Here is a 27,208-nt window from a genome sequence, read left to right on the forward strand (position 1 = left end):
GATATAACCACCCTGTGGTTAGTAGAGCAATAGTCTTCACATGTTTGGGATGAGCTTCCAGTTGTTAAGGAGGTATAGGGCAGAGAGTGTGTAGGGTGTCCCAATCCAGTGGCTGGGCTGACAAAGGATAATAGCTTACTACTGCTACTAAATAATGGAATTAGTCCCTTATCTGGTGCTGAAAGTCCCAGGTTCAAGCACCCGTGTAAAGAGAACATTCCTATGGATTGTACTATAAGAACATAAGAACGGCCGTACTGGGTCAGACCAAAGGTCCATCTAGCCCAGTATCCTGTCTGCCGCCAGTGGCCAGTGCCAGGTGCCCCAGAGGGGGTGGACTGAAGACAATGATCAAGCAATTTGTCTCCTGTCATCCTTCTCCAGTCTTTGACAAGCAGAGGCCAGGGGCACCATTCCTTACCCCCTAGCTAATAGCCTTTTATGGACCTAACCTCCATGAATTTATCTAGCTCTTTTTTACACTCTGTTATAGCCCTAGCCTTCACAGCCTCCTCTGGCAAGGAGTTCCACAGGTTGACTACGTGCTGTGTGAAGAAGAACTTTCTTTTATTAGTTTTAAACCTGCTACCCATTAATTTCATTTGGTGTCCTTTAGTTCTTATATTATGGGAACAAGTAAATAACTTTTCTTTATTCACCCTCTCCATGCCACTCATGCTTTTATAGACCTCTATCATATCCCCCCTCAGTCTCCTCTTTTCTAAATTGAATAGTCCCGGTCTCTTTAGCCTCTCTTCATATGGGACCTGTTCCAAACCCCTAATAACTTTAGTTGCTCTTTTCTGAACCTTTCCTAATGCCAAAATATCTTTTTTTGAGGTGAGGAGACCACATCTGTACACAGTATTCAAGATGTGAGTATACTATAGTTTTATACAGGGGCAGAAAGATATTCTTTGTCTTATTTTCTATCCCTTTTTTAATAATTCCTAGCATCCTATTTGCTTTTTTAACTGCCGCTGCACACTGTGTGGAAGTTTTCAGAGAACTATTCATGATAACTCCAAGATCTCTTTCCTGATTAGTTGTAGCTAAATTAGCCCCCATCAGATTGTATGTATAGTTGGGGTTATTTTTTCCATTACTTTACACTCATCCACATTAAATTTCATTTGCCATTTTGTTGCCCAATCACTCAGTTTGGTGAGATATTTTTGAAGTTCTTCACAGTCTGCTTTGGTCTTGATTATCTTGAACAGTTTAGTATCGTTTGCAAACTTTGCCACCTCCCTGCTCACCCCTTTCTCTAGATCATTTATGAATAAGTTGAATAGGATTGGTCCTAGGACTGACCCTTGGGGGACACCACTAGTTACACCTCTCCATTCTGAAAATTTACCAATTATTCTTACCCTTTGTTTCCTGTCTTTTAACCAGTTCTCAATCCATGAAAGGATCTTCCCTCTTATCCCATGACAACCTAATTTACACAAGAGCCTTTGGTGAGGGACTTTGTCAGAAACTACTGACAAATATGCTTTCTACTGCCACAGCCTGCGGTCAGGGGAGGAAAAAGACCTGACTGTATCTAGATAGTATCACACCTGGGAGGAAGGAAGGGAGCCACCCCCTGAATTCGGAAACTGCGGTTGTGCCCTGGCCAACGTTGCCAACCATCAGTAAATTTACCAACAGTCTGTAAAAAAATTAGCCGAAATTGGACATGTCCATAAAGTCTGTAAAAAAATTTAGGTGTCCGTAAATTGGCTCAGTGTTTTCCACAAATTGTACTTGCAACAGATTCTGATCACTTAGAAAATGAGTTTATTGATTACCAAGTTGCAGATTTGAGCAATATTATGACCGTAATTCAAGACGTATATGATGAATATTGGCATTGAATTAGTAAAATTACTAGGCATGACAAGCAACCTTGATTTCCATGTCTGACAAGATTTGCAAAGACAATCTTAGCACTTCCACATGGAACTGCAGAAGTGGAATGCATTTTCTCAGCTGTTAATCTCATCAAAACAAATATAAGAAATAAACTCTCCACTCCTATGCTTGAAGGATGAATAACTGTCAGAAATGGATCTGAGACAATTACTTCAGCTATGGTTAACAGCGTCAGTGTTTGGATGTGCGATCACAAAATGGAAAACTTCCAGAACCATGACAAACTAAATGAAAGGAAGTTAAATAGCATATTGTTCTTGTGATATATGAATGACAATGATTACTTTTCATTTTTGTTCATTTATGTCATCTTAATATAGTATAAAAATTATGTCCGTAAAAAAATTTGTCTGTCCGTAAATCTTTCCCATTTTGTCCGTAAATGAAATTTCTGTGGGTTGGCAACCCTGGCCCTGGCTCAGTGAAGGAACAGGGGAGAGCTGTTGGGCTCTCCTCCACACACCTGTGCGGGGACCGCAGTGATCTTCTGTGATGCATCACTCTTCTGGGCTCATGCGCTCACTGCTCTTTTGGTAGAGCCCACCAGACACAAGGAAGGCTGGGTGGGAACCATTTTGCTGTCATGGGAGAACTTTCAAGCTTTCAAAAGATTTACTGTCCCCAGCTGGGACAGTTGCATTTCATTTCGGACTCTTCTTGAGCCTTTTGTTTCCAGTGGGAATTTAATCTTAAAACAAAAATTATTTGTGGTTGAAAAATGAAACTTCCCATTTCAGATATGTCAGAATGGGGCATTTTGACAATTACACAGTTTTATGGGGGGAGGGAGTTGGGCAATTCATCTACACTCACCCTTGCCTGTGGGCCATTTCGGTTCTGATAAATTGGCAGTATTCCTCCAAGGAGGTTTCACTGACAGTTTCCAGCTGGGGCTAGTTACCAGCCCTCTAAAACCACAGTGTTTATGGAGAAAGGAAAGAACAGCGGAAGTGGTCTCTCGACCTGTTTTGCACCCAGGGCTGCAGCTGCAAGGCTGTGTTTCTTAAACTTTTTGAGACCACGGAACACCAAACAATAATATCTTTTTGTGGAACACCTATGAAAATTTTCTTCAAAAAACAAAATTGTTGTCACACACAAAAGCAAAAAAGTAACAAAAACAAAGAAGTCACGGCACACCTGCGAGTTGGTCATGGAACACAACTGTTCCACGGAACATCTAAGGGTATGTCTAGACTACATGGGTGTGTCTAGACTACAGGGTTTTGTCGACAAAAGTGGACTTTTGTTGACAAAACTATACCTGCGTCCACACTGCCTTTGAGTTATGTCGACATAACGTCAACAAAACTCAGCAGTTTTGTCAACGTATGTAAACCTCATTCTACGAGGATTAACGCCTTTTGTCGACAGAGTTCTGTCGATAGAAGGCATTATTGCATCTACACTGTCCTTTGCGTCCACACTGTTATGTCGAGAAAGTGGCTTGCTTTGTCGACAGACCTGGATGTAGTCTAGATGCTCTTTGTCGACAGAAGCTTTGTCGACAGTATCTGTTGACAAAAATTCTGTCGACAAAACTCTGTAGTCTAGACATACCCCATGGCTCTGTCGCCAGAGCCATGTAGATTAGTTTACTAGTCATACCCAAATGAAGCAGCGATTTAAATAATCGCCGCTTTATTTAAATTAAAATGGCTGCCGCGCTGTGCCGATCAGCTGTTTGGCGGCACAGCGCTGTAGTCTGGATGCGCGGGTGTCGACATCAAAGGCATTTGTCGACCACCCAGGTAAACCTCATCCCACGAGGTATACCGGGGAGGTCGACAAATGCCTTTGATGTCGACACCCGCGCATCCAGACTACAGCGCTGTGCCGCCAAACAGCTGATCGGCACAGCGCGGCAGCCATTTTAATTTAAATGAAGCGGCGATTATTTAAATCACTGCTTCATTTGGATATGTCTAGTACACTAATCTACATGGCTCTGGTGACAGAGCCATGTAGTCTAGACATACCCTAAGAAACACTGCTGTAAGGTCTGCCACTCCGGAGGCCTCCCTTCTGGACTTTGGGGATGGGGTGATGGGAACAGCACCAAGGGGTGGTGATGGAAGCTGGGAAGAGGGCAGCGACGAGAAGGGGAATGTGTAAAGAATTGAACGGGGAGCGGAGAGAAGAACAATGCTGGAAACTGCCAAAAAAAGGGAAGAGAGGGGGGAGGGACAAAGGAGAGAGAAACAGCTGATGAGACAGAGAGCAAACCCTTGAATTCCATTCAGATTATGTCACAGCTGTGGATCTTGTAGCAGGAGCAGTGCTTAGCACCCGGGCTGGGGCATGCTAAGCAGAGCAGCATTGGGCATTGATTTCCTTCCAAGGGGCTGCCCTTTGTCACTACAAATGCAGGACTCTCTCCTCCACTCACCCATCCACTCCTACCGGCATAGCACCTGCCCAGTCAAGCATAATCAGACAGCTCTGGGTCCGAAGCACAGCACTTGGGCTGTGTCCAGACTCAGGGGTTTTTTCGGGAAAAGTAGCCTTTTTCCGAAAAAACTTCACCTGCGTCTAGACTGCAGCCGCGTTCTTTCGAAATTAAATCGAAAGAACGCGGCTTTTCTTTCGACGGCGGTAAACCTCATTTCACGAGGAAGAACGCCTTCTTTCGAAAGTGCTTCTTTCGAAAGAAGGCATTCTTGAATGTAAATAGGGCTTCTTCGAAAGAGAGCATCCAGACTCACTGGGTGCTTTCTTTCAAAAAAGCAGCTTGCTCTTTCGAAAGTTCCGCGTGCAGTCTAGATGCTCTCTTTCGAAAGAGGCTCTTTCGAAAGAGGCTTGCAGTCTAGACATAGCCTTGGAGAGGGATGGACACCAGCACCTCTAGCCAGGTGCTCCCGTGCTGTAGTGCCCTCTCATCCTTCTTGGCAGTGGGCTTCTTGGAAGGCAGGGGGCTGGAATGGGCTGGGGGGAGAGAGAATGAAAATGAGATTGATCTCTCCCTCTTACAAAGAGAGTAGCAATTCTCCCCTGCCCCTGCTAATTCCCACTGCTGATCCCAACAGGTTTCATTGCATGTTGGCTGGGGAAAGTGGAGCTTTACAATGCTCATCCCAGGGATGGCGGAGTAGCAGGTGCCCATGAGCACCAGGATGCTGAAATGGGAGTCATGGAGGCAGATGTGTTGTCCTGCTATTGCACATCTGCACAGCAGAGGGCGCCGGGGCTATTCCACAAACTTGGCTTTAGCAATACAAAGGGGGGATGAGGACAGGGCAGCCTTGTCAAGGGATGTCTGCTCAAGCGCACAGGGGGAATTGCTTTCCTTTGCCTGTGTTGGTGACAAGGAAAAAACAGACGTGATTTTATTTACCTGTCAGGAAATGAGTTTTCTGCGAAGGCCAGCTAAAGAGTAAAGACCCCAGCTGACCATTCACGGATGCTGTCCTCCCCTGGATCTGGCATGATTCAGAAGCTCAAGCTGAATCTTGAAATAGCCCTAAAGAAAAAATGGGGTGGACAGGGTTAGAATCACAGAGTCCTAGAAATGGAAGGGACCTCAAGAGGTCAGCTAGTTCAGCCCCCATCACCCAAGCCTGGGCTGAGGCAGGATTAAATAAACCTACGCCTTCCGCAGTGGAGGTTTGTCTAATCCGTTCTTACAAACCTCCAGTGACAGGCACTCCATGATGTCCCCAGGTAACCTCTGAAGTATACTTAAAGTGAGAAAGATTTTCCTTTAGCTGTAAAATCACTGGCTGCATAGCTTGCCTGGCTATAAACTGTCTGTGAACTCACAGGCTATGTCTACACTGCGGGGGTTTTCCAGGATAGCTCTGGTATCCCAGAAAATTCTCTGCCACGTCAAAGTAGAATCATAGAATCATAGAACCATAGAACTAGGAGAGACCTCAGAAGGTCATCAAGTCCAGCCCCCTGCTCTAGGCAGGACCAATCCCAACTAAATCAACCCGGCCAGGGCTTTGTCAAGCCGAGACTTAAACACCTCTAGGGATGGAGACTCCACTACTTCCCTAGGTAACCCATTCCAGTGCTTCACCACCCTCTTAATGAAATAGTTTTTCCTAATATCCAACCTGGACCTTTCCCACCACAACTTGAGACCATTGCTCCTTGTTCTGCCATCCGTCAGTACTGAGAACAGCCTCTCTCCATCCTCTTTGGAACCTCCCTTCAGGAAGTTGAAGGCTGCTATCAAATCCCCCCTCACTCTTCGCTTCTGCAGACTAAACAGACCCAAGTCCCTCAGCCTCTCCTCATAAGTCATATGCTCCAGCACCCTAATCATTTTGGTTGCCCTCTGCTGGACCATCTCCAATGCGTCCACACCCTTTTTGTAGTGGGGGGCCCAGAACTGGACACAATACTCAAGATGTGGCCTCGCCAAAGCTGAATAAAGGGGAATAATGACATCTCTGGATCTGCTGGCAATGCTCCTCCTAATGCATTTGCTTTTCCACCTTTTTTTTTTTTTTTTTTTTTGCAGAAGAGCAAATGCACTGTTTCGAGGAGCCCTGTGTACCTTGTTCTATGAGGGATAAGGGCTCCTCCAAAAGAGGAGGCTTTCCTGCCATTTGGCTCCATCTAGACTGGGCCAAATTGTGGAAAAGCCTCTTCCAGAAAAGCGATTGGAAAAAGCTACGCAAATTGTGGAATGCAATTTGCGTAGCTTTTTCCGACAAAAGACAGTAGAGTAGACCACGCCACACTGACAAAAACATTCCATTCAGAAATCTAAAGGACAAGGTTTCCCCCTAGTCCCCAAGGGTATGTCTACACTACAAAGTTAATTCGAACTAACAGACGTTAGTTCAAATTAACTTTGATAGGCGCTACACATGCAAACCGCTAGTTCGAACTTAATTCGAACTAGCGGAGCGCTTAATTCGAACTAGGTAAACCTCATTCTACAAGGACTAACGCCTAGTTCGAATTAACTAGTTCAAATTAAGGGCTGTGTATCCACTTAATTCGAACTAGTGGGAGGCTAGCCCTCCCCAGCTTTCCCTGGTGGCCACTCTGGGCACCACCAGGGAAACTCTTCTGCCCCCCTCCTGGCCCCGGAGCCCTTAAAGGGACACAGTCTGGCTACGGTGCCCGTGCCAGGTGCAAGCCTGCCAGCACCCAGCCAGCAGACCCTGCACCTAGCACGGCACAAACCAGCCACCTGCTGCCACCCAGCCCTCCGCCTCTTCCCGGGACCAGGCTGGCAGCTCCCAGGAGCCTGCCCGGGGACACAAGAGGCGGACGCCCGTCTGGTCTAGTGCGGAGATCGTGGACCTCATCGAGGTTTGGGGGGAAGCCTCCAATGTCCACAACCTCCGCACTAGGCACAGGAAAGTGGCCGTCTAGGGCAGTATAGCTGCCAGCCTGGCCATCCAGGAGCAGGTTTGCATGAAAATCAAGGTGGTCCAGTGAGACAGCCGACCCTGAGCCCTGAGCTTAGAATGGCCGTACTGTGTCAGATCAAAGGTCCATCTAGCTGAGTAGCCTGTCTGCCGACAGTGGCCAACACTAGGGACCCTGGAGGGGATGGACCGAAGACAATGACCAAGCGATTTGTCTTGTGCCATCCATCTCCAGCCTTCCACAAACAGAGGTCAGGGACACCATTTCTACCCCCTGGCTAATACCACTCCATGGACCCAACCTCCATGACTTTATCTCACTTCTCTTTAAAGTCTGTTCTAGTTGTAGCCTTCACAGCCTCCTGCAGCAAGGAGTTCCACAGGTTGACTATTTGCTTTGTGAAGAACAACTTTCTGTTATTACTTTGAAGCCGGCTACCCATTCATTTCATTTGGTGTCCTCTAGTCCTTCTATTATGGGAACTAATGAAGAACTTTTCTTCATGCGCCCTCTCCACACCACTCCTGCTTTTATAGACCTCTATCATATCCCCCTCAGTCTCCTCTTTTCTAAGCTGAAAAGTCCCAGTCTCTTTAGCCTCTCTTCATATGGGACCTGTTCCAAACCCCTGATCATTTTAGTTGCCCTCCCCTCTCCCACCCTCTCTCTTCCCCTCTCCCACCTCCTTTTCCCAGTCTCCCCGAGTTTTGTTCAATAAAGAGAGTTTCTACTTTTGACCACACGTGTCCTTTATTTTGTACATCAGGAAGGGGAGCTAGGGAGGGGTAAGTGGAAGGATGTGAGGGAGGAATGGGGTATGAGCCCCCGATGAGGAGGACTGGGGTGGCTCTGCGGGCTCCTCAGGGTGGAAACGCTCCTGCAGCCCCCCGATTGACCCTCCCAGATGGCAGCCTGCGGCAAGTGCAGCCGGGCTGATGGCCGAGTGCTGTGATGTGCCAAGTGGGCACTCAGGGCACTCCAAGCCAGGACTGCTTTGCTGACCCTCATCGAGTTAGACAAGCGAGCGGGGAACCCTGAGAACTGTCTGTCCAGGGTGGGGGTCAGGTCCCTTTAAGCACAGCCCTCGGCTAGCCTGAGACAGCAGCTCCACGCTCTAAGTCCTAACCTGATGCCCTGCCGGCACTGCTTCTGACCATCCTTAACCTCGGTTCAGGGTCCACTCAATGTGGACATGCTAGTTCGAATTAGCAAAATGCTAATTCGAACTAGTTTTTAGGTCTAGATGCACTAGTTCGAATTAGCTTAGTTCGTATTAACTAATTCGAATTAAGTTAGTTTGAATTAGTGCTGTAGTGTAGTCATACCCCAATAGTCTCAACAAATGGTCCCTGATACTCCAGGAATGTGCTAGGTTAGCTGATTGGCTGAGATCCTTTGGCTATATGTGAAAATGGCTTCAGAGGTCTCCTGGCCTGCACATTCTGTTAGTAGTTAATGTGGAATATATATAAATGTGTTGAATGTGTATCACTATATGTTAATGATTTTAATGTTAAAGCAATGCTTTTATGTAAAACAAAATGGAGTTGGTCACCTCTGACCCCTGGGATCCATTTTGGGCTTTGCCCTCTCCCTCTGGAACATTCAGAGACCGTTGGGGAACTGGTTCTAACCAGATTTTCCCGCCTTTCTGAGAGTTCCGCTCCCCTCAGGTTTCCTGCCACAAAGCCCATATAAGCCTGTGAGTGACGCCAGTCACTGCTGTCCGCCCCAGAGGCAGCAAGAGCATGGGTCTTCTCATCAGTGCCTGTGAGGAGAAAAGGAAAAGACATCCTGTCCTTTAGTCATCACCAAGCACCATACACTCACCTGCATCCCTGAACCGCCTGCAACTCTCTTCTCTCCCCGAATAACAGCGAGGGACTCCTCAGCTGTCCTCCCCAAAGGCTCTGTGGAGCCCACAGGTTGACGGTCCTGAGCCCCTTTCAAGCAGTAGTCACCACCAGTCACTAGATCAGGTCTTTGCAGAGGGGTCTCCTTACCTTGACTTACCTGACGTGGCCAGGATTTACCAAGCTGGGGCTGGGCTTCAAGCCCACTAAACAAATCACTGAATCACTATTTTATTTGTCATTTTACTTGCTTCTATGTTACCTCTCTATCCCCAAACTCCTGATTTTGCATCATTCTCTAATACACTCTGTCTTGGTTTGCCTTATCCAGAACTCCTCTTTAAAGGCTACGTCTACACTGCAGCCTTTGTCAGCAGAGACAATGCAAATGGAGCGCTCATTAGCATTTCTCACGCTCTCATTTGCATAGTCTAGTCCGATCCGTTTTGCGGAAGAGGTTTTTGCTAAAAAAATGCAGTGTAAACGGAGCCATTTTGCGCAAAAAAAACCCCCCTTTTGCACAAGAACCCTTATTCCTCAAAAAAGGATCTTGCGCAAAAGCGTTTTTCCCCCCATCTACACTGTGGGTTTTTTTCACAAAAACCTCTCCCGCAAAAGGGATTAGACAAGACTATGCAAATGAGAACACGAGAAATGCAAATGAGCACTTCATTTGCATTGTCTCTGCTGAGAAAGGCTGCAGTGTAGACGTAGCCTTTATGTAGGGAAGAGAAGGGGATTATAAAACACTGGGGCAAACCACAGGTGACAGACCCTGGATCAGAGGAACAGGGCTGTGATCTTCAGCACAGACAAATCAGACACCTCATAGTCACACTCCTTAATAACCTTTTAAAATTCTCTGTGCTAACAATTCTCACATGCTTAACCAGCCTCTGCTGTTTCTCATGGGAAATGAGAGCCTGTTTGTCAAAGCTGATATATTCAGATCCTGAGCACTGAGGGAAACCCAGGCTGTGTATTCACTAGTGAGCTCACAGTGGCACTAGCTGTTGCTGACGCAGCCAGCTTTTTAGCCTGATTTACACCAGTGTGAGGTCAGACTCAGCCCCCAAGTCCCTCTGCATTACATTTGAGCAATAAGAGCTTGTCAGATCAGAATTCCCATTGCTCTTCTTCCCGAATATAATTTGTTATCAAGTTCAGTTTAGGCGATATGCAAGTTCCCATGTGTTTTGCAGCAATACAGATAGAGCTGGTTATGACATTTCTGCCTCATCAACCATGACAACATTTTCCATTAATAGCTTTCCCCTTGCTTTAAAAGTTCTAAACACAAAAACCGGAGAAGCAAAATTTCAATTTTTAAAATATGTTTGGTTTGCTTGGGAAAAAAAGTCTTTCTCTTGTTTTTTTAACATTCCCCTCCTCTCTCCTTCTTCCACTGGAAAAAGGAAAAAGTGAAAGCGAGGGGGGGGGGGGGGAAACACTTTCTCTTATTTTTTCCCCAATGAGAAAAACAAAACAAACAAAAACCTTTACATTTCTTTTGATTTTTTTCCTCCCAAAAACTGTGATAGGCCCTAAGTACAAACAATGGGCCTGATATTGAAAGTCTTTCTTCAGGGAGAGCTTGGCTTACATAAAAACTGAGTAAAAGCTGGATAAGGCCATTAGTATTTAGCCGTGTGTGCACATAACAGGAGGCAACCAGACAACTCACCAATACCAGATTCTACAAGCCTCTTTCCTGTGATCCTAAAGAATACCAAAAAAACCTGAAACAACTGCTCATGAAGCTCCCAGATACTGCTCAGGACCAAATTTACACGAACATCCCCCCCAATATCCGATCAGGAGTTTTCTATCTGCTACCCAAGATATACAAACCTGGAAATCCTGGATGACTCATCATCTCAAGCATTGGCACACTTACAACAGGATTATCTGGCTAAATTGACTCTCTCCTTAGATCGTATGCTACCAGCACTCCGAGCTACCTCCACAACACCACTGGCTTCCTGAGGAAACTACAAAACATCAGTAATCTACCTGAAAATACCATCCTGGCCACTATGGATGTAGAAGCCCTTTATACCAACATTTCACATGAAGACGGATTACAGGCCATCAGAAATACCATCCCCAAAGACAGCACTGTACACCTGGTTACAGAGCTCCGCAACTTTGTCCTCACCCTCAACTACTTCTGATTTGGAGACAATTTGAATCTTCAAGCCATGGGCACCCACATGGCACCACAATATGCCAACATCTTTATGGCTGACCTTGAACAACGTTTCCTCAGCTCTTGCCCCCTAACACCCTTACTTTATTTATGCTACATCAATGACATCTTCATCATATGGACCCACGGGAAAGAGACCCTTGAAGAATTTCACAAGGATTTTAACAACTTCCATTCCACCATCAACCTGGATCACTCCACACAAGAAATCCACTTCCTTGACACTTATCCTCATGCCTCTAGCTTCCATCCCAGACACATTTCTCAATCTTTTGTATACAGCCACGACCTAAGATACAACCGGATTTGCTCCAATCCCCCAGACAGAGACAAACACCTACAGGATCTATATAGAGCATTCCTAAAACTGAAATACCCACCTGGAGAAGTGAAAAAACAGATTGACAGAGCCAAAAAAAGTACCCAGACATGAACTACTTCAAGACAGACCCAAAAGAGAAAACAACAGAATTCCACTTGTCATTACCTACAATCCACAACTTAAACCCCTCCAACACATTATCCACATTCTGCAACCTATCTTGGAAAATGACCCCTCACTCTCAGAGGCCTTGGGGGAAAGGCCTATTCTCACTTGCAGACAATCCTCTAATCTGAAACAAATCCTTTCCGGTAACCACATTAGACAGCTACATCATAAGCATCCAGGAAACCACCCCTGCAATCAACTGTGGTGCCAATTCTACTCACACATCTATACAAGGAATTTCATCACTGAATCCAACCACATCAGCCACCAAATCCGAGGCTCATTTAACTACACATCCAGTAATGTGATCTATGCCAGCAACGCCCCACTGCGATATATGTTGGACAAACTGGACAGTCCCTATGGGAAAGAATTAATGGACACAAATCAGATATCTGCAAAAGCAACACAAAAACCTGGTGAGGAATACTTTAAGCTCCCTGGACACTCATTAAGGGATCTCCAAATTGCTGTTTTGTTTCACAAACAAACTGGCACAATTCCACAAGCCAAATACACAGAGAAGGATTGGAACTCCACTTCATTCTCAAGTTTAACTCTCATGCAAATGGTCTAAATCGGGCAATATCAGATGGCTCGCACATAATCAACCAACCAAACAACGAAGGTGCCAATGGTTCTTGATGTCTGTGTAGCATCTGGTGTTAGTACTCGTCCTTTCCTAGTGCAAACTAATGGTTCTTATCAGCCTCTTTTAACTATTTAGTTTTTAAGGTGCAAATAGACTATTTATTGTTTTTTAAGTTTTTCCTGTTACAGACTGGCTCGGCTATCCCTTTGAAACTTATCAACCCTATGCCCTCTTTCCCCCTTCTTCCATTTTTTTCCTTCCTCCCCTCCTTCCCTTATTTATTCTTGGTTCTGGACTTCCAACACTCCAGTCATCTGAAGAAGTGGGCTGTGCCCACAAAAGCTCATGTTACTATCTTCATGTTTTGTTAGTTTTTAAGGTGCTACCAGTCTATTTGTTGGTTTTTTTTAGGTTTTTTCCGTTTATCCCTGGCAAGCCTAGGACATGCCAACTATAGAATGGTGTCATATTCAGAAAAGACGGGGATGGGTCTGCAAAACATATAGGGCCAAATCCCCAGTAGCAAACCTTAAATGTGCCCAATTCAGCTGAAACCAACACATGAGCTGTCCACATTTACACTTGCCAGGGATTATGTTCTATGTATTCAGAATAGCGCTCTGCTTTCTACCATTCTCCCAGCAGCGGAAGTCTCTACCATTTTGCTTTACACAACATCTACATGGGACCTACCCCAGAAATCATAAGAACATAAGAGCAGCTGTACTAGGTCAGATCGACGGTCCATCTAGCCCAGTGTCCTGTCTGCCGAGAGTGGCCAATACCAGATGCCCCAGAGGGAGGGAACACATCAGGTATTCCTCATGTGATCTCTCCCCTGTCACCCATTTCTGGACAAACAGAGGCTAGGGACACCATTCCTACCCATCCTGGCTAATAGTCATTGAAAGACCTAATCTCCATGAATCTATCTAGCTCTTTTTTGAACCCTGTTAAAGTTCTAGCCTTCACCGCATCCTCTGGCAAGGAGTTCCACAGGTTGACTGTGTGCTGAGTGAAGAAAAACTTTCTTTTGTTTGTTTGTTTTAAACCTGCTGCCTATTAATTTCATTTGGGGTATATCTACCTGACAGAGTTTTGTCGGAGAAACGACCGTTTTTCTGACAAAATTTGAGAAACGTCCACACTGCAATTGCGTTCTTCCGTAAGAAAATCGAAAGAACAGAGGGGTTTGTCCGGCATTGGTAATCCTCATTCTATGAGGAAGAAGCCTTTTTGTGAAAGAGCATCCTCCTCCTTCCCCACTGCTCTGGATCTGCTGGGGCGTGTGTGTTCTTCCCCTTCCCGTGGTGGGGAGGGGCGTGCAAGTGTACAGCACGCTGTTCCTCCACCACCTTTCCCCGTAGTTGGGGCAGGGCCTCAGTGGAGGGGGCAGGGCTGTAGGTGGGGCTGGGGGCCTGCCTCCCCATAGAAACATCTCAAGTGTTCTCAAATGTTCTCTGTGCCAGACAGCGCGATGGACTCTTCTCCTTTTTTAATAGTATAAATGAACTGAGGAGTCTTCTGGTGTGTGCCTGCAGTGAGTGCATCATTGCATGCTCCGCTGGATTACTGATCTTTAGTGCAAGAGAGAGAGGAAGTGGGACAGCAAGTCTCAGGGTGTGAACATTCAGCAGAAATTACTGTGCTGAATAAAATGAATCATCTTGGTCCTATTTTGCAGTTGCAAAGCAATGATAAAAGGCAGAACAGCTGTCAGCAAGGACTGGGTGAGACAACTCCTACTTTGTTCATATGACAATTCTCGGTCTTGTGACAGTGTCCCGTCATTGCTGAAAAGGAATGATTTTTTTAACCTTCTTATATATCTATTGATCCAACACAAAATCTCTCTTAGATTTACCAGTTAAATGTACTGAGCAATTTCCTAGCTACACATGAGCTGAGCTACATTTTTGTGGCTTGGCCCATTTTGCTCATGGCTACAAGAGAATAACTGAGTTTCATCATGAGCAAATCTTTTACCAATATTTTGAAAATTACATAGGCCAGATCCTCAGATGGAGTAAATCAGGAAGTCAATGTAGCTAAAGCTGAGCTACAACCAAGGTCCATGACAGTAGGGAACTAGCTAAGATGTTCTCACTTATGAAGCAGTTAACTCTAAGGTGCTTGGGCATTGGGGTGACATAGAACTAGAAGGAACCTGAGAGGTCATCAAGTACCAGTCCCCTGCCCTCACAGAGCAAGTATCATACCTGACAGATTTGCTCTAGATCCCTAAATGACCTTCTCAAGGGCTGAACTCATAACTCTGGATTTAGCAGCCTAATGCTCAAACCACCAAGCTATCACTCCTGCTCGAAGTTCAGCTCTGGGATGCAAAGGCAAACCACAATATTTGCAAAGAGGTGGGCAGCAAATGCAGTCTCCTTCTACTACTATCAGAGCTAATGTAAAAACAGCCTCTGTCATTTGGATGTGACGAGGAAGCAAAGAGTGCTGTCTGAAATAAAGTAAAATGTGGCAGCATTGCAGTCCATTTATTAACCTACACCAGGGAACTTAATGCACAAGGATACTCCCCTGTCCAAATAACACAGGTGGCAGATTAAAGCAGGAGCCAATCGATTTACAGGCCTTGCTCTTTGACGGGGACCCTGAATTTTGTAAATTCACCGGCCACAAGACAGGTTGAGATCCATGTTTCTGATTAGCCATAGAAACGTACTGCAGAGCAGGAAGGGACCTTTCACAACAGATGTTTATCCAACCTGTTCTTAAAAAACTCCAATGACGGGGATTCCACAGCCTCCCTTGCATGCTAGTCCAGAGCTTAACCGCTTTCATTGTTAGAAATCTTTCCCTAATACCTAGCCCAAATCTCCCTTGCTGCACATTAAGCTGAATATTTCTTGTCTGACCTTTAGAGAACATGGAGAATGTTGATCGCCATCTTCTTTCTAACAGCCCCTAACATATTGGAAGAATGCCATGAGGTTTCCCCGCCAGCCTTCTTTTCTTAAGACTAGACATGCCCAGTTTTTTCAACTTTTCCTCATAGATCACCTTTTCTAAACCTTTTATCATTTTTGTTATTCTTCTCTCAATTCTCTCCAGTTTATCCACATCCTTAAAATGTGGCCCCTAGAACTGGACACAGTTCTCCAGTTGAGGCTTCACCACTGCTGAGTAGGAGGAGACAGTTACCTCTGGTGTCTTACATATGACGTTGCTGTTAGTGCACTCTAGACAGCTAATATTAATTGTTCACAGCTTGGTCATTGTTGACTCATTCAATTTTTGATCTGCTACAACCTTTTGAACCACCTAGCCACCTAGCCTTTGTTACCTAACCAGTTATTTCCCATGTTGTAGTTGTACACTTGATTTTTCCTGCCTGCCTGAATTATTTTGTACTTGTTTTTATGGATTTTCATGTTGTTGATTTCAGACGAATTCTTCAATTTATCCAGGTCGCTTTGAATTCTTATTCTGACCTCCATATGAAGAGAGATTAAAAAGAGCTGGACTTTTCAGCTTAGAAAAGTGGAGACTAAGGGGGGATATGATAGTGGTCTATAAAATCACGACTGGTGTGGCAAAAGTGAATAAGGAAAAGTTATTTACTTACTCCCACAAAATAAGAACTAGGGGTCAAATGACCAAATGAAATTAATCTAGACCAAATGAAATTAATAGGCAGCAGGTTTCAAACAAATAAAAGGAAGTTTTTCTTCACTGAGTGCACAGTGGAACTGTGGAACTCCTTGCCAGAGGATGTGGTGAAGGCCAGGACTTTAACAGGGTTCAAAAAAGAGCTAGATAGATTCATGGAGGTTAGGTCCATCAATGGTTATTAGCCAGGATGGGTAGGAATGTTGTCCTTAGCTTCTGTTTCTCCGGAGGTGGGTGACAGGGGAGAGATCACATGAGGATTCATAGAACCATAGAATACTAGGACTGGAAGGGACCTCGAGAGGTCATCGAGTCCAGTCCCCTGCCCTCATGGCAGGACCCAGTACTGTCTAAACTATCCCTGATAGACATTTATCTAACATACTCTTAAATATCTCCAGAGATGGAGATTCCACAACCTCCCTGGGCAATTTATTCCAGTGTTTGACCACCCTGACAGTTAGGAACTTTTTCCTAATGTCCAGCCTAAACCTCCCTTGCTGCAGTTTAAGCTCATTGCTTCTTGTTCTATCCTCAGAGGCCAAGATGAACAAGTTCTTTTCCTCCTCCTTATGACACCCTTTTAGATACCTGCAAACTGCTATCATGTCCCCTCTCAATCTTCTCTTTTCTAAACTAAACAAACCCAATTCTTTCAGCCTTCCCTCATAGCTCATGTTCTCTAGACCTTTAATAATTCTTGTTGCTCTTCTCTGGACCCTCTCCAATTTCTCCACATCCTTCTTGAAATGCAGTGCCCAGAAATGAACACAATAATCCAACTGAGGCCTAACCAGTGAAGAGTAGAGCAGAAGAATGACTTCTCGTGTCTTGCTCACAACACACCCATTAATGCATCCCAGAATCATGTTTGCTTTTTTTTGCAACAGCATCACACTGCTGACTCATATTCAGCTTGCAGTCCATTATAACCCCTAGATCCCTTTCTGCCGTACTCCTTCCTAGACAGTCACTTCTCATTCTGTATGTGCGGAACTGATTGTTCCTTCCTAAGTGGAACACTTTGTATTTGTCTTTATTAAACTTTATCATGTTTACCTCATACCATTTCTCCAATTTGTCCAGATCATTTTGAATTATGACCCTATCCTCCAGATTAGTCGCAACCCCTCCCAGCTTGGTATTACCTGTTGTATTCCTTCCCTCTGGGGCGTTCTGGCATTGGCCACTGTCAGCAGACAGGATACTGGGCTAGATGGACCATTAGTCCAACCCAGTATGGCTGTTCTTATGTTTTCCAAAGGGCTTGGACCCTGCCAGCTCAGTGTCATCTGCCAATTTTATAAGCACAGGCTCCACTCAATTGTCCAAGTCATTTATGAAAATATTGACTAGTACAGACCTCAGGACTGACCCCTGCAGGACTAAATATACTCTCCCAGTTTGAGATAATGACTTTTTGGGTACAGTCTTTCAAGTAGGTGTGCACTCACCTGATAGTAATTTCATCTAGACCACATTTCTCTGGTTTTCTTATGAGAACCTCATAAGAGACTGTGCCTGTCTGTCCTCCAGATGCTTACAATGTGATTGTTTAATAATTTGTTCCAGTATCTTTCCAGGTATTGACATTAGACCGCTCAGTCCATAATTCCCCAGCTCCTCTCTGATCCCTTTTTAGAGGCAGGTTCTATATTTGGCCTTCTCCACTCTCTTGGAACCTCGCTCATCCACCAAGATTTCTCAAAAATAATTGTTACCTGTTCCGAGATCGCCTCAGCTAGTTCCTCAAGTACCCTGGGATGAATTTCATAAGGCCCTGCCAACTGGAATGCACAGAACCATGGATGGCAGGTGGACCAGCAGTTAAGGGAGATCCCAACCCTTAGTCCCACCCTCCTCGTCTGCCTGAGGCCCCATTTCCCCCCTTCCCCTTTTGTCTCCCACTGGAGTACAGAGAGCCCCCTGCCCCCCCACTGCTGGTCTCTTCCCCAGCATGTGGCGTGTGGGAATTCATACTAAGCTAATTCGAACTAGCGCATCTAGACCTAAAAACTAGTTCGAATTAGCATTTTGCTAATTCGAACTAGCATGTCCACATTGAGTGGACCCTGAACCGAGGTTAAGGATGGCCGGAAGCAGTGCCGGCAGGGCATCAGATTAGAACTTAGAGCGTGGAGCTGCTGCTCAGACTAGCTGAGGGCTGTGCTTAAAGGGACCCGACCCCCACCTCGGACAGACAGTTCTCAGGGGTTCCCAGCTTGCAAAGCAGTCCTGGCTTGGAGTGCCCTGAGTGCCCACACTCGGCACATCACTGCACTCGGCCATCAGCCCGGCTGCATTTGCCGCAGGCTGCCATCCGGGGGGCGGGTCAATCGGGGGGCTGCAGGAGAACTTCCACCCCGAGGAGCCCGCAGAGCCACCCCAGTCCTCCTCATCGGGGGCTCGTACCCCATTCCTCCCTCACCTCCTTCCACTTACCCCTCCCTAGCCCCCCTTCCTGATGTACAAAATAAAGGACACGTGTTCAAAAATAGAAACTCTCTTTATTGAACAAAACTTGGGGAAACTGGGAAAAGGAGGTGGGAGAGGGGAGGGCAACTAAAATGATCAGGAGTTTGGAACAGGTCCCATATGAAGAGAGACTAAAGAGACTGGGACTTTTTAGCTTACAAAAGAGGAGACTGAGGGGGGATATGATAGAGGTCTATAAAAGCATGAGTGGTGTGGAGAGGGTGCATAAAGAAAAGTTCTTCATTAGTTCCCAGAATAGAAGGACTAGAGGACACCAAATGAAATGAATGGGTAGCAGGCTTCAAACTAACAACAGAAAGTTGTTCTTCACAAAGCAAAGAGTCAACCTGTGGAACTCCTTGCTGCAGGAGGCTGTGAAGGATACAACTAGAACAGAGTTTAAAGAGAAGTGAGATAAAGTCATGGAGGTTGGGTCCATGGAGTGGTATTAGCCAGGGGGTAGAAATGGTGTCCCTGACCTCTGTTTGCGGAAGGCTGGAGATGGATGGAACGAGACAAATGGTGTGGTCATTGTCTTCGGTCCATCCCCTCCAGGATACCTAGTGTTGGCCGCTGTCGGCAGACAGGCTACTGGGCTAGATGGACCTTTGGTCTGACACAGTATGGCCATTATAAGCTCAGGGATCAGGGTCGGGGGGATCAGTGGACCACCTTGATTTTCATGCCAACCTGCTCCTGGGTGACCAGGCTGGCAGCTATCCTGCCCTAGATGGCCACTTTCCTGTGCTTAGTGCAGAGGTCGTTGATGAGGTCCACGATGTCTGCACTAGACCAGGCGGGCGCCCGCTTCTTGCGGACCCAGGCAGGCTCCTAGGAGATGCCAGCTTGGTCCCGGGAAGAGGCGGAGGGCTGGGTGGCAGTGGGTGGCTGGCTCGAGCCGTGCCAGGTGCAGGGTCTGCTGGCTGGGTGCTGGCAGGCTTGCACCTGGCACGGGCACCGTAGCCAGACCGTGCCCCTTTAAGGGCTCCGGGGCCAGGAGGGGGGCAGAAGAGTTTCCCTGGTGGTGCCCAGAGTGGCCACCAGGGAAAGCTGGGGAGGGCTAGCGTCCCACTAGTTCGAATTAAGTGGCTACACAGCCCTTAATTCGAACTAGTTAATTCAAGCTAGGCGTTAGTCCTCGTAGAATGAGGTTTACCTAGTTCGAATTAAGCGCTCTGCTAGTTCGAATTAAGTTCGAACTAGTGGTTCACGTGTGTAGCGCCTATCAAAGTTAATTCGAACTAACGTCTGTTAATTCGAATTAACTTTGTAGTGTAGACAAACCCCATGTTCTTAAAGAATCTCTAAAAACAACGAGTAGTCCTGTGGCAACTTAGAGACTAACAAAGGCATAGGATCATGAGCTTTTGTGGGTAAAACCCACTTCATCGGATGAGAATCCAAGATATATATAACAGCAAAAAGTTACTCGTCAATTGTAGGACCTTTGTTAATAAAGTTAATTAAGTAGGCTGGATGTATCCCATTCATAGCTATTGATGTGAAATGTGATTGTCAAAGGCATAGGAAATTGCCTTTGAATTGTGTTAACCAGTTAATATCTTTATACAAGACCAGGGAGACAGTGTCAAATATGCAAATGAACTCTAGTTCTGCAGTCTCCTTCTGTAATTGAACTCACCAATTCCGTATTCTACAGGCCTCCTTCCTCTGATCCCACTGAGGAATAATCAAAGAAACTACACCATCTGCTCAAGAAACTCCCTGCTACAACCCAGGCCCAAATCTACATGCATACACCTCCAGAGTCCCAACCAGGAATATTCTTATTTACTCCCCAAGATCTATAAACCTGGAAATCCCAGACATCCCCTCATCTCAGGCACTGGCATTCTTACAACAGGATTGACTAGTTATGTTGACTCTCTCCTCAGACCCTATACTACCAGCTCTCCTAGCTATCTTCAAGACACCACAGACTTCCTGAGGAAACTACAGAGCATCAGTAATCTCCAACACATCTGATTAAGTGAGTGTGATGGGGTGTGGTCACAGAGGACCATTTGGGGTGCTTCCCGGAGGGCTGACGAAGCCACTGACACTCACCTCCTTGCCTTCTGGGGCTTCTCACCACCCTGTCCTGCTGGGCCAGCTCGCCTGGTCTTCCCCAGCCAAAGCACAGAGCAGAGATCAACACTCCTGCCCCAAAGAGCACTAGAAACACTGAGGCTATGTCTAGACTGGCATGATTTTCCGCAAATGCTTTTAAAGGAAAAGTTTTCTGTTAAAAACATTTGCAGAAAAGAGCGTCTAGATTGGCACGGACGCTTTTGCGCAAAAGCACTTTTAGTGGAAAAGCGTCCGTGCCAATCTAGACGCGCTTTTGCACAAAAAAGCCCCGATTGCCATTTTCACAATCGGGGCTTTTTTGCGCAAAACAAATGTGAGCTGTCTACACTGGCCCTTTTGCGCAAAAGCTTTTGCGCAAAAGGACTTTTGCCCAAACGGGAGCAGCATAGTATTTCCGCAAGAAGCACTGATTTCTTACATGAGATCGTCAGTGTTCTTGCGGAAATTCAAGCGGCCAGTCTAGACACAGCCTGAGTCTCTTCAGTTTTGGGCCCAGCTTTCAGGGAAACCACTCCCCAAATGGATCAGAACACCAAATAAATAATTTAGGTAAGCCCCCTTTAACAATGAAAGGAGGATGCACACACTGAATGCTCCCCCAGGTAACAATTATTTACACTGGGCTTGATAGTAAATAAAAGTGATTTTATTAAGTACAAGTTGTGAGCTTTAAGTGGTTGCAAGTGAAAACGGGTAGAGCAAAGTGAATTACAAATTTAAAATAACAAAAAACACATCAGTAGTTCTAACACTAAAACTTACCCTAAAATTGTTCTTATTTCAGCTAAACCTCCAACCCAGGGAAGAGCTCTCTCTCTCTGCGGTCTCTGGTTCATTTTCTTGGGAGTGCCATGCCAGCCAAAGACATGAACTGAAAAACTTAGCATCTTAAATGAAAAATTCCTGCCTGAAAGAGAGGCTGTTTTACATTCTCCCCTTCCATGAAAAACTACCTGGTCAGCCCCTACCAGTTAGGGAAGCCACATGACTTCCTAAGCCCAACCACTGCTAAAACTTTAAGGACAAATGGGGCTGTTTACAGGTGATCACCCAGACATTGAGGGAAACACCCTGGATAGCTTCCATTTGCACATGTAAAAGCATAAAAAAAATTCCATACTCCACATATCTAACTTTACACACAAGAATGATACATACACCAAAAATAGATACAGATCCAGCAGACTGAAACGTTAAAATTGAAGGTTACATGAGGTATTTTGTCTAAAGCATCTTTGAGTTATGCATATTTGTGTCCATAAGTCCATTTCAGAAAGCATGTGGAGGGTGTTGAAACCGTCATAGTGGGTTTTACCCACAAAAGTTCGCGATCCTATACTTTTGTTAGTCTCTAAGGGTATGTCTACACTACAAAGTTAATTCAAACTAACGGACGTTAGTTCGAATTAACTTTGATAGGCGCTACGCATACAAACCGCTAGTTCGAACTTAATTCGAACTAGCGGAGCGCTTAGTTCGAACTAGGTAAACCTCATTCCACGAGGACTAAGCCGAGTTCGAACTTACTAGTTCGAATTAAGGGGTGTGTAGCCCCTTAATTCGAACTAGTTGGAGGCTAGCCCTCCCCAGCTTTCCCTGGTGGCCACTCTGGCCAACAGCAGGGAAACTCTTCTGCCCCCCTCCCGGCCCCGGAGCCCTTAAAGGGCCACGGGCTGGCTACGGTGCCCGTGCCAGGTGCAAGCCTGCCAGCACCCAGCCAGCAGACCCTGCACCTGGCACGGCACAGAGCCACCCACCCGATGCCCCCCAGCGCTCCCCCTCTTCCCGGGACCAGGCTGGCGGCTCCCGGGAGCTAGCCCGGGACCGCAGAGGCGGGCACCCGCCTGGTCTAGTGTGGAGATCGTGGACCTCGTCCACGACCTCCGCACTAGGCACAGGAAAGTGGCCGTCTAGGGTGGGAGAGCTGCCAGCCTGGCCACCCAGGAGCAGGTGTGCATGAAAATCAAGGTGGTCCACTGAGCCCCCCGACCCTGAGCCCTGAGCTTAGAATGGCCGTCCTGGGTCAGACCAAAGGTCCATCTAGCCCAGTAGCCTGTCTGCCGACAGCGGCCAACCCTAGGAACCCTGGAGGGGATGGACCAAAGACAGTGACCAAGCCATTTGTCTCGTGCCATCCCTCTCCAGCCTTCCACAAACTTTGGGCAGGGACACCACTCCTACCCCCTGGCTAATACCACTCCATGGACCCAACCTCCATGACTTTATCTCACTTCTCTTTAAAGTCTGTTCTAGTTCTAGCCTTCACAGCCTCCTTCAGCAAGGAGTTCCACAGGTTGACTATTTGCTTTGTGAAGAACAACTTTCTGTTACTAGTTTGAAGTCTGCTACCCCTTTCCTTTCCTTTGGTGTCCTCTAGTCCTTCTATTATGGGAACTAATGGAGAACTTTTCTTTATGCACCCTCTCCACCCCACTCATGCTTTTATAGACCTCTATCATATCCCCCCTCAGTCTCCTCTTTTGTAAGCTGAAAAGTCCCAGTCTCTTTAACCTCTCTTCATATGGGACCTGTTCCAAACCTCTGATCATTTTAGTTGCCCTCCCCTCTCCCACCCTCTCTCTTCCCCTCTCCCACCTCCTTTTCCCAGTCTCCCCGAGTTTTGTTCAATAAAGAGAGTTTCTACTTTTGACCACATGTGTCCTTTATTTTGTACATCAGGAAGGGGAGCTAGGGAGGGGTAAGTGGAAGGATGTGAGGGAGGAATGGGGTATGAGCCCCCGATGAGGAGGACTGGGGTGGCTCTGCGGGCTTCTGGGGGTGGAACCTCTCTTGCAGCCCCCAATTGCCCCCTCTGACCCTCCCAGATGGCAGCCTGCGGCAAGTGCAGCCGGGCTGATGGCCGAGTGCTGTGATGTGCCCAGTGTGGGTAGTCCGGGCAATCCAAGACTGGACTGCTTTGCAAGCGGGGAACCCCTTAGAACTGTCTGTCCGGGGTGGGGGTTGGGTCCCTTTAAGCACAGCCCTTGGCTAGCCTGAGACAGCAGCTCCACGCTCTACGTCCTCATCTGATGCCCTGCCGGACTGCTTCCGGCCATCCTTAACCCCGGTTCAGGGTCCACTCTGTGTGGACGCGCTAGTTCGAATTAGCAAAACGCTAATTCGAACTAGTTTTTTAGTCTGGATGCGTTAGTTCGAATTAGCTTAGTTCGAATTAACTAACTAACTAAGTTAGGTCGAATTAACTTTGTAGTGTAGACATACCCTAAGGGTACATCTACACAGCAGCATTATTTTGGAACTAGCCAATTAGCCCGTCATAAGACGGGATTTTCAGGTCTCTCCTCCACGTTGGTCTTCTCTCCTGAGCCTCTGGTCTCTCGCTCTGTCTCTCTCTCTCTCTCTCTCCTTCTCCTCCTACTGCCTCCCCCCCACTCTCTCTCAGCTCTCCTCTGCCTCCTGCCTCTCACTCGGGGGACCGCGGAGCCCAGATGGCGGTTTGGGCTACGCGCTCCCTGTGCTGCATGGGGGATGCGGAGACCAAACGGTTGCTTGTGCCGCTTGCTAAGCAGTGCAGAAGTCAGCCGAGCACCACGGCAGGAGGCGAAGGGGGGTGGGCAATGACATTCACAGCCAGGGGGCAGTGCCCCCCAGAGAGAACAGCCAGCATTTTGGCTTTACAGACTCACAGTCACTGGGCTACTATTTATTTTGGAATAACTGACATTATTCTGAAATAACAAAGAGCGTGTCTACACTACAAGCCTTTATTTCGAAATAATGTTGAGCTGGAGGACTTCTTAGTCCGACTCACAGTAACCCTCGTTTCATGAGGAGTAAGGAAAGTTGGGGGACGAGTGTTCTTCTTTTGACTTCCTGCTGTGTAGACTGTGCCAAAAGCTGAGTTAAGCTATTTCTACTTAAGCATTGCAGTTGACATAGCTAAAGTTATATAGCTTGGTTCAGCTTTAGCCCTGCTGTGTAGATGTACTCTGAGTTACCACAGGATTACTCGTTTTTAAAGTTACAAACTAACACGGCTGACTCTCTGAGACGTCTTAAAGAATCTCTGTTGATTGCCTCTGGTTTTCCTTGGCAGGGACATTCCCAGATAATCAAGACCAGAGCCTGGGTGAAAGCTTCCAACATTAACTGGGCTCGACAAATAACACAATCTACTTGCCCGTGGCAAGTAGATTGTAACCCGGAAGAGCTGGGTTCGGGCGATCTGCGCATGCGCAGAACAATTTGCACATGCGCAGATCGCCGGACAGCGCGGCTGGCGAGCGGGGCTCACTGAGGTTCGGGAAGCCCTGAACATTAAGATGTCTGGCCAGGATGGGGCAGGGAAGCCCACAATGCAGGCAGAGGAAGAGCTGGTTGTGCTTATCTCTTAGCTTTAATTCTTCCCTCATACCCAGAGCAGGTGCTATCTTCCAGACAGATGTTAAATCCAGAACTTAACTTCCCTGATTATGCTGAGAGTCCCAGTGAAAGTTAAAAAAAAAGGGTGCTTTTCAAACCGAAAGCTCTGAATAAACCAGGCCCTAGTATGCGAGGCTCTGCGGGGGCACGTCTAGACTATATGGGTCCGTTGATGGAGCCATGTAGATTTGTTTACTCGGCAAAGGGAAATGAAGCAGCGATTTAAATAATCACCGCTTCATTTCAATTAAAATGGCTACGAGGCATACCGGGGAGGTCAACAAATGCCTTTGATGTCAACCACGGAGTGTCCAGACTACAGCGCTGTGCCGCCAAACAGCTCATCAGCACAGCGCGGCAGCCATTTTAATTTAAATGAAGCATTTCCCTTTGCTTACAACCCTAATCTATATGGCTCCGTTGACAGAGCCATGTAGTCTAAACGTACCCTGGGTGAAATGTATCACTGCACAATTATTGAGTTGACAATAGTAATGACAATGTCACAACAGAAATCATGGCCCCATTCTGCTTGGTGCAGCCCAGATGCACACTAGGAAACAGTCCTAGCCCCGAAGAGCTGCAACCACATAGAAAAGACAGACAAAAGGAAGCGAATTGCTCATTTTACAGACAGAGAAACAGGACCACACAGAAGCCTCATGACACGCTTATGGTAACCCGAGAACTGTCAGCTATGTCAGGAATCGAACCTCGGTTGTCTGAGCGCTGCCCCAGGATTGTCACCACAAGCCTCTTGAAAATGGGGCTTAAATGCACCATGTGCAACCTACCTCCCTGCACCCCATGAGTATGGAGAGCCAAGCAGCTCCCTCTCATGTCGATGATGGCACTGGCACACCAATGCTGACCCATGCGGACCACGCAAAGCTCTCAGCCCAGCAAGGCAGAGCAGTGTGGCTGAGTTCAGGGCAGTCATGCTGAACTGATAGGCTGCACAGCTCCTCGCAGGAAGAGGGTTGAGGCTAGAGCCCTTTCTAAAGAGCAAAGGAGGAAATCTAGTGGGTCTTCCACCCCCAGCACATGTGACCCCCAGTGCACCTGCTAGTGTAATAAACATCCTGCTTCCTGCACCTGTTTCTGTTGCTGGAGGTGATGTTAGTTATAATGGAAGATCACCGTGTTGAACACCAACTCTCTGTTCACCACAGCAGCATAGGCAGCTTCTCCTCTTACCCGACCCATGAGCCTCTAGGGGCCCATGTGATCACCCCTGAGGCAGCCAACTTGGCACCCGTTAGCATCCATGGGGGCAGTGCTGGTTTGGAAGATGCTACGTGGTGGGCAGGTGCAATCCAATGACGTTACCAGGGGCATGGGTTTATGCCAGGGCTGGATCTGACCCCTCCGCACTAGGAAAATAGACTGAGACCCGCACCTCATCCCACTAGGTGACAGTGGTTTGTACTGCCTGCCAGCCAGTAAACTGGCGATGAAACGCTTCCTCTTCCACCACCAGTCTCCTGAGCAATTCCGTTCCTGTGGCAAACCAGAGAGCAAAACATCTCCTGCCAACACAAATTAGCCAACAGGCTGCAGGCACCAGACACATTTGAGAAACCGCCAACATTAGAACTTTATAGCAGGAGCCTGATCCTTTGTTGTCCTGGTTCAATCATTTCTAGGGAATAGAAGTGTGTATAGTAGATTTCTTGTTTTGTTCCACCAGACAAGAAATCTACTATACACACTTCTATTCCCTACAACAAAGAAAAGACAATAAATTTTCTAACCTGCTCCATACCACTGGCTACAATCATTTCTAGCTGTGCAAAGTGGGGGTAAAATACTCCTGCTTTGGGCCATTAGCATTCCCACTGGCTTTTCAATGCCTGTGCACAGGTGGAAGGGATGATACAAAGTGCAAGGCGATGGGGCATCCGGACTGATGGCTGGGGAGGGGCCACACATGGACAGAGATTAGCTTGACATGGTTCAAATTGAAAATTGCCACTCCTCATCCAGGAAACCCTGACAATTACTTCTCCTCACCTCTGCAGCACTGCTCTGCTGAGGGACGCATATTGGCCCAAGATTTTCAAAGTATTCAGGCACTATTCCGCCCCGTGTTGCAAAGCTTAAGTGGCTTAGATGAGTGAGTCTCATTTTCAAAAGCAACAGCGTGAGATTTTCACTAAGTGCCCAAGTGAGTTAGGCACCAAACTCCCATTGAAAGTTAATTGGAGTTGGTGTCCGAGTCTCTT

The 27,208-nt window shown here is 46.7% G+C and overlaps 1 long non-coding RNA gene across 1 annotated transcript; it reads right to left on the minus strand.

Moving 5' to 3' along the window:
- Positions 1-4,382: 4,382 nt before the first annotated feature.
- On the minus strand, positions 4,383-26,597 carry LOC142831102 (uncharacterized). The gene is made up of 4 exons (XR_012906771.1): positions 25,778-26,597; positions 8,807-9,019; positions 5,255-5,380; positions 4,383-4,845 (listed from the first exon to the last, which is right to left on the minus strand). It is a non-coding gene; the product is annotated as an uncharacterized LOC142831102 (long non-coding RNA).
- Positions 26,598-27,208: the final 611 nt, after the last annotated feature.

The sequence above is a fragment of the Pelodiscus sinensis genome, chromosome 12, assembly GCF_049634645.1.
Source record: "Pelodiscus sinensis isolate JC-2024 chromosome 12, ASM4963464v1, whole genome shotgun sequence".
In the NCBI taxonomy this organism is placed as follows: Eukaryota; Metazoa; Chordata; order Testudines; family Trionychidae; genus Pelodiscus; species Pelodiscus sinensis.